Source organism: Nycticebus coucang, chromosome 14, assembly GCF_027406575.1.
Source record: "Nycticebus coucang isolate mNycCou1 chromosome 14, mNycCou1.pri, whole genome shotgun sequence".
Taxonomy (NCBI): domain Eukaryota; kingdom Metazoa; phylum Chordata; class Mammalia; order Primates; family Lorisidae; genus Nycticebus; species Nycticebus coucang.
In genome coordinates, this window is record NC_069793.1 from 95,331,298 (window position 1) to 95,348,217 (window position 16,920).

The 16,920-nt window shown below is 38.9% G+C and overlaps 1 non-coding gene and 1 pseudogene across 1 annotated transcript; both read left to right on the plus strand.

The window, feature by feature from the left end:
- Positions 1-13,825: 13,825 nt before the first annotated feature.
- LOC128565427 (uncharacterized) lies at positions 13,826-14,938 on the plus strand (annotated as a pseudogene).
- A 146-nt stretch (positions 14,939-15,084) lies between these two features.
- On the plus strand, positions 15,085-15,191 carry LOC128566091 (U6 spliceosomal RNA). Its single transcript, XR_008374387.1, has one exon. It is a non-coding gene; the product is annotated as a U6 spliceosomal RNA (small nuclear RNA).
- The last annotated feature ends 1,729 nt before the right edge of the window (positions 15,192-16,920 follow it).

The window sequence follows — 16,920 nt, forward strand, 5'->3', positions numbered from 1 at the left end:
GGCGCCAGCCCCATATGCTGAGGGTGGCAGGTTCAAACCCGGCCCCGGCCAAATTGCAACAAAAAAATAGCCGGGTGTTGTGGTGGGCACCTGTAGTCCCAGCTGCTTGGGAGGCTGAGGCAAGAGAATTGCATAAGCCCAAGAGTTAGAGGTTGCTGTGAGCTATGTGATGTCATGGCACTCTAACCGAGGTGGTACAGTGAGACTCTGTCTCTACAAAAAATACATATATATGGAATGCAGATTCTCATATCTGTTTCTACATTCAACTTATGTGTAATACAATAAGAAATATATATTTGGTCTTTGTCCCCAATTCCTGGCACATAGTTCCTAAAACCCTTGGAATCTCTTTAGTGATAAGAGTGTCTTTTGTACACCATGGGGCCCCTGAACAGCTTCAGAGTGGGGGCTGATCACCAGAAAGACCAAAGCATGATTAGAGGGCTGGAAGGGGAGAGGGGATGGAGATTAAGCCAATCGCCAGTGGCCAGTGATTTAATCAGTCATTCCTATATGAGGAAACCTTCATGAGAACCTGGGAAGCAATAGCCTCTGGCCAGAAGCTACAAACATACTTTAAGGGAAAATAACTGGTACAGGGACAGGAATTTATGCTGAGATGCTGAGCAAGGTGGCCAAATAGACCTACTTAATAAGGTATGAAAAGATTATGAATATTTATGAAAGGAGAAGCATGTGCAAGGGCAATTGAGCTTCATGTGGCTTCATGGCATCCACACTCAGAAAATGGTGACAGTGTGAGCAGTCTGGGGCGGAGTTTTTGGCTCTCTCATGTCAAAAGGTGAAGCAGAGGGTGGCGCCTGTGGTTCAGTGGGTAGGGCACCGGCCCCATATACCAAGAGTGGCAGGTTCAAACCTGACCCCGGCCAAACTGCAACAAAAAATAGTCAGGCGTTGTGGCAGATGCCTATAGTCCCAGCTACTTGGGAGGCTAAGGCAAGAGAATAGCTTAAGCCCAAGAGTTGGAGATTACTGTGAGCTGTGATTTCACGGCACTCTACCGAGGGTGACAAAGTGAGACTCTGTCTCAAAAAAAAAAAAAAAAAAAAAACAAGGTGAAGTAGATCTGAGCGTGGTGGCTCATGCCTGTAATCCTAGCACTCTGAGGGGCTGAGGCAGGTGGATCTCTTGAGCTCAGGAGTCCAAGACCAGCCTGAGCAACAGTGAGACCCGAGACCCCGTCTCTACTACAATAGAAAAACCGTCCAGGCATAGTAACAGTCACTTGTCACAGCTACTCGGGAGGCTGAAGGCAGGAGGACCTCTTGAGCCCAAGAATTTGAGGTTGCTGTGAGCTATGATGCTACAGCACTCTACACATCACTCAGAGGGAGACTCTGTCTCAAAGAAAAAGAACAAAGGTGAAGCAATGGATTCACTGTGCATCCTCCCCAGACTGGCCAGAACCTCGCCGGGATACATGGCCTCTTATCAGGAGGGAATGCTGGGCAGTTGTAGCGCAGCCACAAGAAGGGCAGTACAGCATTAGATGCTTGATTGAAATCAGCAGTGGAGCAGGTCTTTTCAAAAGGCTGGTTCTATCCAACCCTTAGGTAAGAAAATCTAAGGTGGTTAATGAGAGAGAGTTATAATGAGGGTGCCTGACCTCCTATCCTGTCATGACTGGGATTTCAGCTTTGAGGTTTCTCTGGAGTCTCCTTGGCCCAGAGTCCATTCAGTCAGTTGAGGAGCTTAGAATTTTATTTTTCTCACATTGAACAGCACCTCCCCATTGCCTCCTTTCCCAGCCACTATCAACCACCATTCTATTCTCTTTTCAAATAATTTTGGATATTCTTTGAAATTGATATTTTCTTAAAGGTTAATTTCAATATGGAATCTGAGGCTGTATTATTGAAATTTCATATACTTTTATATTAATATCCATTAATGTATCTTGTACTTTAATGGATCTTTTGCCCATGCATGATTTTATAACATTATGCATACATCATTTAGAAAATACCAATTCACTGAGTTATAAAAATATTCCAAATATTCACATATTTCATAGTGCAATTTCAAAAGTAATGTGTTTGCTAATATCATGACCAGTGTCACCAGAAAAGCCTTTAATTATTAAGAAGCAGTCAAAATTATGATGAATATCAATTTTCAAAAATTCTAATTTTCACTGTAAAGCTTAATTTTATCATTGACAAAAGAAAAGAAAAGAAAAGAAAAATACTGTTTTTTTCCTTGCAGTTACAGGCTCACTTTGTTCATTTTTAAGAAAATAACATACTAAGTCTCCAAGTCATCAGAATTATGTTTTGTCAATTATACTTTATCAATAATTCTTTCAATAAAAGAGCATTTTTTTTAAATAAAATTTAAGGGAGACACAGAGTTTGGAGTCCGAGTGTCATCAAAATAGAGGGTCTTGGGAAATGTTTAGGGCTTTTTTTCTGATCTCATTAGCAAAGTAAAAAATTGAACTTAGACAATTCTAAGTGACCAATAATTAAATTACCTACTAAAGTAAATATCAACACTCTTTAGAGACATACAACAGAATTCCAAAATGTCTCCACTGTGTTAACAACAATGTCCAATGTGGGCTCAGTGCCTGTGGCTCAAGCCGCTAAGGTGCCAGCCACATACACCTGACCTGACGGGTTCGAATCCAGCCCGGGCCCACCAAAACAACAATGACAGCTGCAACCAAGAAGTAGCTGGGTTTTGTGGCAGGTACCTGTAGTCCCAGCTACTTGGGAGGCAGAGGCAGGAGAATCGCTTGAGCCCAGGAGTTGGAGGTTGCTGTGAGCTGTGATGCCACAGCCTCGCAATAGCTTTAGGCTCTGTCTCAAAACAAACAAACAAACAAAAAAAAAAAAAAAAACAATGTCCAATGCGCAGTAAAAAACTTACTACACGTGGGTGGCGCCTGTGGCTCAAGGAGTAGGGCACCAGTCCCATATGCCGGAGGTGGCAGGTTCAAACCCAGCCCCGGCCAAAAACCACAAAAAAAAAAAAAAAAACTTACTACACATGCCAAGAAGCAAAAAAGCATGACCCATACATAGTCAAGGAAAAGAAAACATATAATAGAAATAAACATTTAAAAGACTTAGATAGAGGGGGGTGGAGACAAGATGGCTGACTGAAGCCAGCTTTCCACAGAGACTCTCATCCAGAAGGAGAGTTAAAGGACAAAAATTTAACAAGTAACCTGGTGGATTAGAGCTGCACCAAGAGAGAAGGTTGAAGAACACACATCAACCCCGCTGAGGCAAGCTGCGACCGCAAGGATATGAACAAAGGGTACAAAATCCATCACCAAGCAGACAGGAGTCCCCTCCCCGATGAGAATGGCTCGGAGTGCCCCACAAACAAATAAGCAGAGTTCAAAGGTCCTCCCACTACACTCCACGGGACAGACCCTCTAAAAACTGGACATACCTCCCCTACTAAGGTGCCATGGCGTTCTCCTGCCAGGCATAAAACTGTATATATTCTCTACCTGTAATTCTGAGCTCCCAATACTCCCCTCCACTCTCACTCTGAGGTCTGGAGGCCTATCCTCCAGGAGTCCAGATTCTTGGGTGATTTCTCGAGGAGTGTGGACAGGGCCTAGACTGCAGCTGATCAGTGCTGACTCTATGGCACGGGAGTGAACAGAGGACAGTCGGCTGATAGGGAACCACACTGGAATGGTGGTGCCCCGAGGTGCAGAGCAGCAGCCGTCTTTTGGCAACAATAGGGCTCACTCCTGGATATTCTGAAACCACACACCCTGTCTCCCTGGGCAACCAGAGGAGGCCGGGCATCTACTCAGGTGGCAACCACCATGGTACAGATCTGGGACAGAAAAGCAGGCCCCGTGAGTAAAGGGTTTGCCTGAGGTGGTACCGGCCTGGGTGGAGCGCAGGGACTAGAAATGCACACGCAGAGCCGGAAAGTTCCCAGGGCAGGGCTGATGCAGAGGACCGCTTTACTGAGCCTAAGAAGCACCCAGCCCTCAGGGGATTGTCAGCCTATAGACAAAGGAAGACAGGTGGCTAGAACTGACAGCTAACTGAATACAAACCTGCAGGAACAAAGACAGGGCCTGAGGCGCAGGCTCTGGGAACTCAAAACAGCTTTTCTGCAGGGGAATTTAGCAGGGACAGAAACAAATTCCCGCAAAGTTATTCTGTTCTGTTCTGTCAGTAACATCAATCAGGGGCGGGGCTGGAACTGAGTGAACACACCCCAGCCTTCATCAAGCATCCAAGGTTGTCAGGCCTCACCTCCTCCTGCTAGATAGAGGCAGAGCCCAGAGGCCTGGCAGAGCAGAAATAGATTTCCTTATGATTCAGGCAGGTGCAAACCCCTGGGAGTATCTGTTCACTACAGGCAACTGGGTCAGCCAACTGCAGGGCTATCAGTGACTGGGTGTGACAGGGGTGCAAGGTAGGGAAGGAGGCATCAACCTTCCCAGACTGATCTATTTGCAGGGTGGCTCCTCCTGACTCCATGCAGCACTGGAGCAAGCCATATCAGAGTAGTCATCAGACCCCTTTGATCCAGTTCCCAGAGACCTCTTAAACTATCCCACCTGTGATAGGTGCTGACTGAGACAATTGATTTGAACCTTTTGAACTGAGCCAATCGCCTGAGGACTATTCAGGTGGTGCACTGGGTATGTGGTTGTAGGAAGGTTTGATTTTCCTTTTCCAATTGTTGGCTGTGGTGGACAGGATGACTTAATTGCTGGTATTTCTCCACAGCTGAGACTTCAACCAAATGTAACTGTTTCACTAGGGTTGACCAGAAACCAGCTAAAAACAAGATTTAGCCCCACCACACCAAACAGGGCCCCAGTTTCTCAGGCCATACCACTGTATGGGTCCTCGACAAAGCTCCAGGGGAAAAATCAAAGGATGTAAAACAATCATGGGGCGGAATCAGCGGAAAAACTCTGGTAACATGAATAACCAGAATAGATCAGCCACCCCAAGGAAAGATATGGCAGATGTAACTGAAGATCCCATTCATAAACAGCTGGCTGAGATGTCAGAAATCGAATTCAGAATTTGGATTGTAAACAAGATTAATAGAATGGAGGAAAATTTGGAATTAGAAATTCGAGGAGCAATTCAAAAGTCGGACTTAGAAATTTGAGGAGAAATTCAAAAGTTGTCTCAAGAATTTAATGAATTTAAAGACAAAACCATCAAAGATTTTAATGCACTGAAGCAAGAATTTGCAGCCCTCAAAGATCTGAAAAATACAGTAGAAGCCCTCAATAACAGAGTGGACCAAGCAGAAGAAAGGATTTCTGACATTGAAGACGAAGGCTTTGAATGCTCCCAAACTCTCAAAGAGGAAGAGAAATGGAGAGCAAAAATGGATCATTCTCTCAGAGAGTTTTGGGATAATTCAAAGAAGGCTAAAATCCACCTCTTTGGAATCCCTGAAAGTGATGAAGTGGTTTCACAAGGCACAGAGGCCCTTCTCCATGAAATTATGAAAGAGAATTTTCCAGACATGCAAATAGATTCTGAAATTCAGATAGCAGACAGTTTCAGAAACCCAGCACAACTCAATCCCAATAAGACATCCCCCAGGCTTATCATAATTAACTTCACTAAAGTTAATATGAAGGAGAAAATTCTGAAGGCAGCCAGACATAACAAATCCATTACCTACAAAGGGAAGAATATTAAAATGATGGCAGATCTCTGCTGAAACTTTTCAAGCCAGAAGAAAAGGGTGGTCATTGACTTTTAATCTCCTAAAACAAAATAACTTTCAACCCTGGATCCTGTATCCAGCTAAACTGAGTTTCATTTATGATGTAGAAATTAAATACTTTAATGACATTCATATGTTGAAGAAATTTGCCATAACCGAACCCAGCTCTTCAGGATATTCTCAGACTTATCCTCCATAATGACCAGCCCAATCCTCTACCACAAAACTAAACTCACTCAGAAACTTTTGATCAAACTCCAACTTCCACGGTGGCGAAATGATTAAAAATGTCCACTGGACTTTCAAAAAACTCAATACCCAAAATTTTGCCAGACTTATCAATATTCTCCATTAATATGAATGGCTTAAAGTGTCCTCTAAAGAGGCACAGGTTAGCTGGTTGGATACAAAAACTCAGGCCATATATTTGCTGCATACAAGAGTCACATCTTACCTTAAAAGATAAATATTGACTCAGGGTGAAAGGATGGTCGTCCATATTTCACGCAAATGGTAATCAGAAAAAAGCAAGTGTTGCAATTCTATTTGCAGATACAATAGGCTTTAAACCAACAAAAGTAAGGAAGGATAAGAATGGTCACTTTATATTTGTTAAGGGTAATACTCAATATGATGAGATTTCAATTATTAATATCTATGCACCCAACCAGAATGCACCTCAATTTATAAGAGAAACTCTAACAGACATGAGCAACTTGATTTCCTTCAACTCTATAATAGTTGGAGATTTCAACGCTCCTTTGGCAGTGCTGGATCAATCCTCCAATAAGAAGCTGAGCAAAGAAATTTTACATTTAAACCTAACTATCCAACATTTGGATTTAGCGGACATCTACAGAACATTTCATCCCAATGAAACTGAATACACATACTTCTCATCAGCCCATGAAACATATTCCAAAATCAATCACATCTTAGGTCACAAGTCTAACCTCACTAAATTTAAAGGAATAGAAATTATTCCTTGCATCTTCTCAGACCACCCTGGAATAAAAGTAGGACTCAGGAATTGGCATACTCATACAAAAACATGGAAGTTAAATAACCTTATGCTGAATGATAGCTGGGTCAGAGATGAGATTAAGAAGGAAATTGCCAAATTTTTGAAACAAAATGACAATGAAGACACAAATTATCAGAACCTCTGGGATACCACAAAGGCAGTCCTAAGAGGGAAATTTATAGCACTGCAAGCCTTCCTCAAGAGAATGGAAAGAGAGGAAGTTAACAACTTAATGGGAATCTCAAGCAACTGGAAAAGGAAGAAAATTCCAACCCCAAACCCAGTAGAAGAAAAGAAATAACAAAATTAGAGCAGAATTAAATGAAATTGAAAACAAAAGAATTATACAACAGATCAATAAACAAAAAGTTGGTTTTTTGAAAAGGTCAATAAAATAGATAAACCTTTGGCTAACCTAACCAGGAAAAAAAGAGTAAACTCTCTAATCTCATCCATCAGAAATGACAAAGACGACATAACAACAGATTCCTCAGAAATTCAAAAAATTCTTAATGAATATTACAAGAAACTTTATTCTCAGAAATATGAAAATCTGAAGGAAATTTACCAATACTTAGAAGCACGTCACCTTCCAAGACTTAGCCAGAATCAAGTGGAAATGTTGAACAGGCCAATATCAAGTTTTGAAATAGCATCAACCATACAAAACCTCCCTAAAAAAGAAAAGCCCGGGACCAGATGGTTTTACATCAGAATTCTACCAAACCTTTAAAGAGGAATTAGTACCTATATTACTCAACCTGTTCCAAAATGTAGAAAAAGAAGGAAGATTACCCAACACGTTCTATGGAGCAAACATCACACAGATCCCCAAACCAGGAAAAGACCCAACAAGAAAAGAAAATTATAGACCAATATCACTAATGAATATAGATGCAAAAATATTCAACAAAATCATAACAAACAGAATCCAGCAATACATCAAACAAATTATACATCATGACCAAGTCAGTTTTATCCCAGGGTCCCAAGGCTGGTTCAATATATGTAAATCTATAAGTATAATTCAGCACATAAACAAATTAAAAACCAAACACCATATAATTCTCTCAATTGATGCAGAAAAAGCATTTGATAATATCCATCATCCCTTCATGACCAGAACACTTAAGAAAATTGGTATAGAAGGGACATTTCTTAAACTGATAGAAGCCATCTACAGCAAACCGACAGCCAATATCATATTGAATGGAGTTAAATTGGAATCATTTCCACTCAGATCAGGAACCAGACAAGGCTGCCCATTGTCTCCATTGCTTTTCAACATTGTAATGGAAGTTTTAGCCTCCGCAATTAGGGAAGAAAAGGCGATCAAGGGTATCCATATAGGGTCAGAAGAGATCAAACTTTCGCTCTTCACAGATGATATGATTGTATATCTGGAAAACACCAGGGATTCTACTGCAAAACTCTTAGAAGTGATCAAGGAATACAGCAGCATCTCAGGTTACAAAATCAACATTCATAAATCGGTAGCCTTTATATATACCAACAATAGTCAAGCTGAAAAAACAGTTAAGGACTCTATTCCATTCACAGTAGTACCAAAGAAGATGAAATATTTGGGAGTTTATCTAACAAAGGACATGAAAAATCTCTATAAAGAGAACTATGACACTCTAAGAAAAGAAATAGCTGAAAATGTTAACAAATGGAAAAACATACCATGCTCATGGCTGGGAAGAATCAACATTGTTAAAATGTTCATACTACCCAAAGCAATATATAATTTTAATGCAATCCTATTAAAGCTCCACTGTCATACTTTAAAGATCTTGAAATACTTTATAATACTTCGTTTTATATGGAATCAGAAAAAAACCTAAATAGCCAAGACATTACAAAGAAATAAAAACAAAGCAGGAGGAATGACACTACCACACCTCAGACTATACTATAAATCGATAATGATCAAAACAGCATGGTACTGGCACAAAAACAGAGAAGTAGATATCTGGAACAGAATAGAGAACCAAGAGATGAATACAGCTACTTACCATTATTTGATCTTTGACAAGCCAATTAAAAACATTCAGTGGATAAAAGATTCCCTATTTAACAAATGGTGCTGGGTGAACTGTAGAAGACTGAAACTGGACCCACACCTTTCACCATTAACTAAGATAGACTCTCACTGGATTAAAGATTTAAACTTAAGACATGAAACTATAAAAATACTAGAAGAGAGTGCAGGGAAAACCTTTGAAGAAATTGGTCTGGGCAAGTATTTTATGAGGAGGACTCCCCGGGCAATTGAAGGAGCTTCAAAAATACACTACTGGGACCTGATCAAACTAAAAAACTTCTGCACAGCCAAGAACACAGCAAGTAAAGCAAGCAAATAGCCCTCAGAATGGGAGAAGATATTTTCAGGTTATGTCTCCAACAAAGGTTTAATAACCAGAATCCACAGAGAACTCAAACGTATAAGCAAGAAAAGAACAAGTGATCCCATTGCAGGCTGGGGCAAGGGGCTTGAAGAGAAATGTCTCTGAAGAAGACAGGTGCACAGCCTACAGACATATGAAAAAATGCTCATCATCTTTAATCATCAGAGAAATGCAAATCAAAACTACTTCATCTAACTCCAGTAAGATTAGCCCATATCACAAAATCCCAAGACCAGAGATGTTGGTGTGGATGTGGAGAAAAGGGAACACTTTTGCACTGCTGGTGGGAATGCAAATTAATACTTTCCTTTTGAAAAGATGTTTGGAGAACACTTAGAAATCTAAAAATAGATTTCCCATTCAATCCTATAATTCCTCTACTAGGTATATACCCAGAAGACAAAAAATCACATTACAACAAAGGTATTTGCACCAGAATGTTTACTGCAGCCCAGTTCACAATTGCTAATTCATGGAAAAAGCCCAAGTGCCCATCGATCCACGAATGGGTTAATAAATTGTGGTATATGTACACCATGGAATATTATGCAGCCTTAAAGAAAGATGGAGACTTTACCTCTTTCATGTTTACAGGGATGGAGCTGGAACATATTCTTCTTAGTAAAGTATCTCAAGAATGGAAGAAAAAGTATCCAATGTACTCAGCCCTACTACGAAACTAATTTATGGCTTTCACATGAAAGCTATAACCCAGTTATAAAGAATAGGGGAAAGGGGGAAAGGGAGGGGAGGGAGGGGGGAGGTGGGCAGAGGGAGGGTGATTGGTGGGATTACACCTGCAGTGCATCTTACAAGGGTATATGTGAAACTTAGTAAATGTAGAATGTAAATGTCTTAACACAATAACTAAGAAAATGCCAGGAAGGCTATGTCAACCAGTGTGATGAAAATGTGTAAACGGTCTATAAAACCAGTGTATTGGGCGGCGCCTGTGGCTCAAAGGGATAGAGCGCCAGTCCCATATGCTGGAGGTGGTGGGTTCAAACCCAGCCTCGGCCAAAAACCACAAAAAAAAAAAAACAAAAAACAGTGTATCATGCCCCATGATAACATTAATGTACACAGCTATGATTTAATAATAAAAGAAATAAAAAATAAATAAAAGACTTAGATAAGTTGTATCAACAATTTCTTTAAAGTTATTATAAATATTTTTTAATTAATGAATAATTTGATCTTAATAAGTGAATGGATAGGAAATCTCAACCGATAAATAGAAAATATTTTAAAAATGAGAATTCTAGAACTTGAAAATACGATAACTGAAATTGAAATTTCACTATATAGACTCAACAGCAGATTGGAGACAATAGAAAAACATGTGAATGTGAAAACTATACCTACACACACACACACACACACACACATCACATACATGCACACATACACACACATATATATATGAAGAAATTATATAATATAGAAAACCTAGAAAAAATTGAAGAAAAATGTATAGAGTTTCAGGAATTCATAAAATAATATTAAATTTACTAACATATGTGTAATAATGTTCAAGGAGAAGAAAACAGATAAATGGGGGGAAATATTTGAACAAATAGTATCAATATTCAAAAATTTGATGAAAAACATTAAATTATATGTCTAAGAAGTTCATCAAACTGCAAGCAAGATAAATATAATGAAAACTGCTAAAATCCAAACTAAGAAGAAAATCTTGAACATCAAGGAAACATTGTAAGAATGACCAGTAGCTTCTCATCAGGAACAGTAGAGACCAGAAGACAAGAAAACAACATGTTTAAAATGGTAAAAGGAAAAACTGTCAACTCAAAATTTATATCCAGTCAAAATAGGCTTCAAAAATGAGAATGCAATAGATATTTTTAGATAAAAGTTAGCTGGGAGAATTTGTCAACAGTACACCCAGACTACACAGAATGCTGGAGGATGTTCTTTAGACTGAGGGAAATAATACCAGGTGGAAACTTGATTCTACATAAAGAAAATAATACCAGAAATTGTAAGTAAATATAAATTTTTTTAAAGACACCTGATTATTTAAGTGAAAATAGTAACATTGTTAGGAAGGGTTTGTTATGTGTACAGAATTAAAAGCCATGGCAATAGAACAAAGGAGAGGAGGAATTGGTAAATAGTGAAATAGCATTATACAGATTAAAAGTTATTATGTTTGTGAGCAGAAAGTATAAGATATGAAGTGAAAAGGTTGGAATGTGAAGATTACAGCATAAAAAAATGAAGCAGAAAATGTAAAGAAGTACAATATTGACTTAGCCTTTGATGAATTAGGAATACACATTGCTGTCACTAGAGTAGCCACAACAACAACAACAACAACAACAAAAATGAAGTAAGTTAAATGAAGTATAACTAAGAAAGAAAAAAAGAAAAAAATGGAATACTAAAAAGTACACAGAGGGTGCCAAAAAATGTGTATATGTTTTAAGAAAGCAAAAAATTGCATTAAAAGTATAATACTCAATATATACCTATAACAAAAGATAAATACAAGTCACATGATCACCTCTTATAATTGCAGAAGTCAAACATGACTCGAGTATTACAAATTTCATATGCTTTTTTTTTCCTTTCTTAAAATGTATATACATTTTTTGGCACTCTCTGCATTTTGGTAATCCAAAAGAAGAAAAGAAATGAGGAAGCAAAGAACAATAAACAGAAGAGACAAATGAAAAACAAATATTAAGCTTATAAATGATCAACAACTATATTAAATGTAAATGAACCAAATACTCCAATTAAAAGACAGAGATTGTCAGACAAGATTTTTAAAAATGAATTCCACAAGAGACTCACTTTAAATATAAAGGCATAAGTAGATTGAAAAGAAAAGGATGGGAAAACATAACATGCAACCAATAAACATAAGTAAGCTGGTATGGCTGTGTTTATATCAGACAAAATACACTACTAGGCAAAAAAGTATTACAGGAAATGAAGAGAGCTATTTCTCAATGATACAAGAGTTAATTCATCAGGAAGACATAAATCATAAATCATCAATCATAAATTGCATAAATGAACCTAGTAGAAGAGCTTCAAAATACAGAAAGTAAAAATAGATAAAACTAAAGCAAGAAATGGACCAATCCATAATCATAATCATCCTTCCCTCAGGAACCATAGAACAAGAAGATATGAATTGTTAAGGATATAAGAGATCTGGACAACCTAACAACCACTTGAATTAACCGACAGTTATAACATCCTACACCTAACAGTAGAAAAGTAAATATTCTTTTCAAGTGCACATGAACCATTTACCAAGGTAGATATTTTCTGGACCATAAAACAATTCTGGCTCCATTTACTGAGAATAACAATAATTTTCTGCAGCAGCAAGTTCTGAGGGATTTCTCTGATGTCTACCAATTACTGCCAGATCTACTGACAAAAAGTACTCTAACCACAATTTTACCACCCATTCACCCATCCTTTAATTATCTATCAAGAGAGAGATTTGGACCCAGCACTTGGTTAGGCACTTTGCAGGAGACAGAACAAAACAGATGCATACTTTAGCTTTAAACTAGAGTTTATAATCAAACTGAGAAAATGAATATATATATATATTCAAAAATGAATATATATATATTAGGGCAAAAAAAGTGGTAGACATAGAAATGACACAGGAATTTAGACGAGATCCGTGCGTTCAGGGTGGTATGGCCGTAGACAACACAGGAATTCAAAGTGAAGAAAATATCACTTCAGGTTAGAGTTAGCACAGACTTTGGTGTTTGAATTCCAACTCTACCACTTGCTAGTATCATCTTAGGTAATTCATTTAAAATTGCTGAACGTTGGTCTCCTTATCTGTAAAATAGAAATAATGGTACCTACCTCATTGGATTGTAAGAATTACATGAAATAAATCTTGTAAAGTGTTTAGCACAGGCTGTGGCACAGAGTTAAGTGCACAATAAATGTTAGTTATTTTTCAAAATCCTAACTCCTTCACTTACCAATTTGGAAAAACTAGAAAATAGTTACAACAACTAAACAACTTATAAGTAGTCTACATATGATTTTTCTGATTTGCAAAATGGGAGAAATATCATTTGCCACAAAGGCATATAATACACTTAGTACAGTAAGCTCTCCATCTGTAACTCACATCACAATACTCGGTAGAGGAAGTAGGATCATGGGATGGATCTTGAAGTAAGTATACAATTTGACTTTGTGATGAGGAAGGGAGAGAGCAAACTAGTTGCTAAGTTATTACATATGAAACTGTTCAGCAGTGTTGGATGCTAACTAAACTTACTCATTATATTTTGGAGTATGTATATGTGTGTATGTGCACTCATGGGTATCTGTGTGTGTGCATAAGTATTAAATAAGAACACAAAAAGCACAAAGGCAAAAAATAAGATAAGAAAATCCCTGAAGGTCGGTTTGGGCTGGGAGTTTGTGGCGCGGTGCAGAGCTCTTAGGAACCAACGGCTTGGGTGCAGACTAGTATCCAGGAGTGTGAATTGCAGGATTTGCCATGGAGCCAGAGCAGATGCTGGAGGGACATAAGCAGGTTACAGAAAATCCTCACTCTGAGTACGGTCTCACAGACAACGTAGAGGACCACAGCTGAATGCACAGCTAGAAGGTTGGATTTCGCAAGTACAGTCTACCAAAAGACCTGCTAGCGCTATTATTGCACCCCATGTAGGGTATACGTACTGTGGACTTTGTGCTGCCCATGCTTACAAGCAAGTGGATCCATCTATTACCCGGAGAATTTTCATCCTTGGGCCTTCTCATCACGTGCCCCATTCTCGATGTGCACTTTCCGGTGTGGATATATATACCAGAGGAGGTATATATACACCTCCTGTGGCTATATACACCTCTCTATGACCTTCATATTGACCAAAAGATTTATGGAGAACTATGGAAGACAGGAATGTTTGAATGCATGTCTCTGCAGACAGATGAAGATGAACACAGTATTGAAATGCATTTGCCTTATACAGCTAAAGCCATGGAAAGCCATAAGGAAGAGTTTGCCATTATTCCTGTACTGGTTGGAGCTCTGAGTGAGTCAAAAGAACAGGAATCCAGAAAACTCTTCAGTAAATATCTAGCGGATCCTAGTAATCTCTTTGTGGTTTCTTCTGATTTCTGCCAGTGGGGGTATGAGTATTACAGAACAATTAGGCCCTGTATCTTTTAGCAATTACTTGAAGAAATACCATAATGCTATATGTGGAAGACATCCCATTGGGGTGTTATTAAATGCTATCGCAGAGCTCCAGAAGAATGGAATGAATATGAGCTTTTCCTTTTTGAATTATGCCCAGTCAAGCCAGTGTAGAAACAGTTCTGTGAGTTATGCGGCTGGAGCACTCATGGTCCACTGAAGCTCTGAATCCTCAGGGATGCCACCTACACATTCTCATATTCTGTCTGGGGTCCCAACCTAGCCTTTATCAAGATACTGGTCCTGGTTTGGGGGGATTCTGAAACGTCAAACTAATAGAACTTTCTTTTTTTCTAGAAGGTGTAGTCCTTCCTTAATTTCAACTCATTAAAAAATGCTTTATAGTTTAGGGCAGTGGAAGGAAGGCTGGCATCAAAATATTTTGATCAAAAAAGATGATAATGTAATGGCCCAGTTGTGGCAGACAGTTTTTTGAGAGTAACTTGTAAAGCATTTACCATATCCTAAATTTGCACTCTTTGCAGACTTGTGCACATATATTCTGCTTTCAGAATAGTTTTGCAAATTGTACACAAACAAAAGAAGGTGGAAGCTTTTTACTAAAGAAATTGCATTTATAAAAAAAAAAAAAAAGAAAGAAAATCCCTGAAGACGTGTTCCATTTTACTCAAAAAGTCACACAAAATGTAAACCATAATTAAGAAGCAATTTGGAAAGAAAACGAAGCTACAGTGTCTAGTCATTTAAAAATGCAAATTTTAGTGCTTGCTTCAGCAGCACATATACTAAAATTGGAACAATACAGAGAAGATTAGCATGGCCCCTGCGCAAGGATGACATGCAAATTTGTAAAGCATTCCATATTTTTTTAAAAATGCAAATTTTAACTGCGAGGTGCCACTTATTAAAAATTTTATCCTATTAGGCAACATACTATGAGTTTCAGAGGATTCTATTCTCATCTGTGAATATAGCATCCCAGCTTCCCACAAAGTCCTCATCAAATACCTCTGAGGGATCCTCAAGTTATGTCTCAGAGATGTTCATCATGAACAGGCCCTATATGGCCACTACATCAATGCTCTATTTTTTGTTTGTTTGTTTTTTTGAGACAGTCTCATGCTGTTGCCCAGGCTAGAGTGCAGTAGCCTCAGCCTAGCTCACAGCAACCTCAAACTCTTGGGCTCAAGAGTTCCTTCTGCCTAAGCTTCCCAAGTAGCTGGGACTACAGCTGAATGCCACGATGCCTGGCTAATTTTTTCTATTTTTAGTAGAAATGGGTGTCTCACTCTCACTTAAGCTGGCCTTGAACTCCTGAGTGAAAGCAATCCTCCTTTGGCCTTCTGAGTGCTAGAATTACAGGCATGAGCCAAATTTTATCAATCTTTTGCCCTCACCTTTGCTCTGGGGATACTGACTTTTGAGGCCCTGGTGTGAAATAGAGGCGCCCCACTGATACCTTCAGGGCTCACCAATGAGCCCCTTGATCAGACACTGCCATCTGCTTTCCAGGCAGGCATCAGAGCCACCAGCAAACTGAGATCCTTGATGGGGAAAAGCAGACCCATGTCCTACAGAATCCTCCAGGAGCTAAAGCCAGGTCAGTGTGACAAGGATGTCCTTGCTCTCCCTCACGATTATACTGTACACTTACTGATTCATTCATTAGACAATAAAAGATCAAACAATAGGCTTCATTTATTTACACACAGGACAATGTATTTATGACACTCAGAAATATTCTATGTACTTAATAATACAAGAGTCATTTGCTTACACAATGGGCCACTGGATGCATTAAGATTAGAATACCAGGGAGTAAACCTTACCAAGGAGCACAGAACCTTTCCCCAGACTCTTCAGGGATCCTTCTTTCCTCCCTCTGTGTTTGCAGGACTGTGAGGCCCACGGAACACAAGAGGAACAGCTGCCTGGTAACATAGCAGGGGTAGTGTGAGGCAGAGCAGAGGAGAAGTCCCACCTGCAGCAGCAGCCACGCCACAGTGTACCAAGAACATCAACCCACCTCCAACTAGAAGTTTCACACAAAGCTCATGTTTACTCACACAAAGCAATAGTGTTGTAAAAAGGACTATTTCAGTTTTTATATATAAGATTCCAATCTGCACCTACGTGTTGGAAATAGATTTAAGCCCAGGGACAAAGCTTTTCTCTGAAGTCAAATTCAAATGGAAAGACCACAAGGTTTTTGGGGTGTGTGACCTTAACTTTTACGGTTGAATTCCCAAAAGATAATCAGACCATCTCAGAACAAACCCTTAGAGTACTGTTTCTCCAACTAGGTCCCCTCTACCACAGGTGTTTGTTAACAGTCTATCAAGTTGGCTACAAATAGTTTTGTCATTTTAGAGGGAAAACAAGGAACTTTTAAAATTTACTTATATTATTTTGCAGTTTTGGAAATGAAGGTTGATTATTTTTATCACAGAAATACCACATTTCCAATAGCAGTTACATTTTTTCAAAGTTGCTTATGCTCTACGTGGACTGAGTTAGTCTGTTCTGACCAGCATTCAATTAATAAAATGATTTCTCTCACCCAAATTATTTTATATCATTTACACGTTACTGTTCAT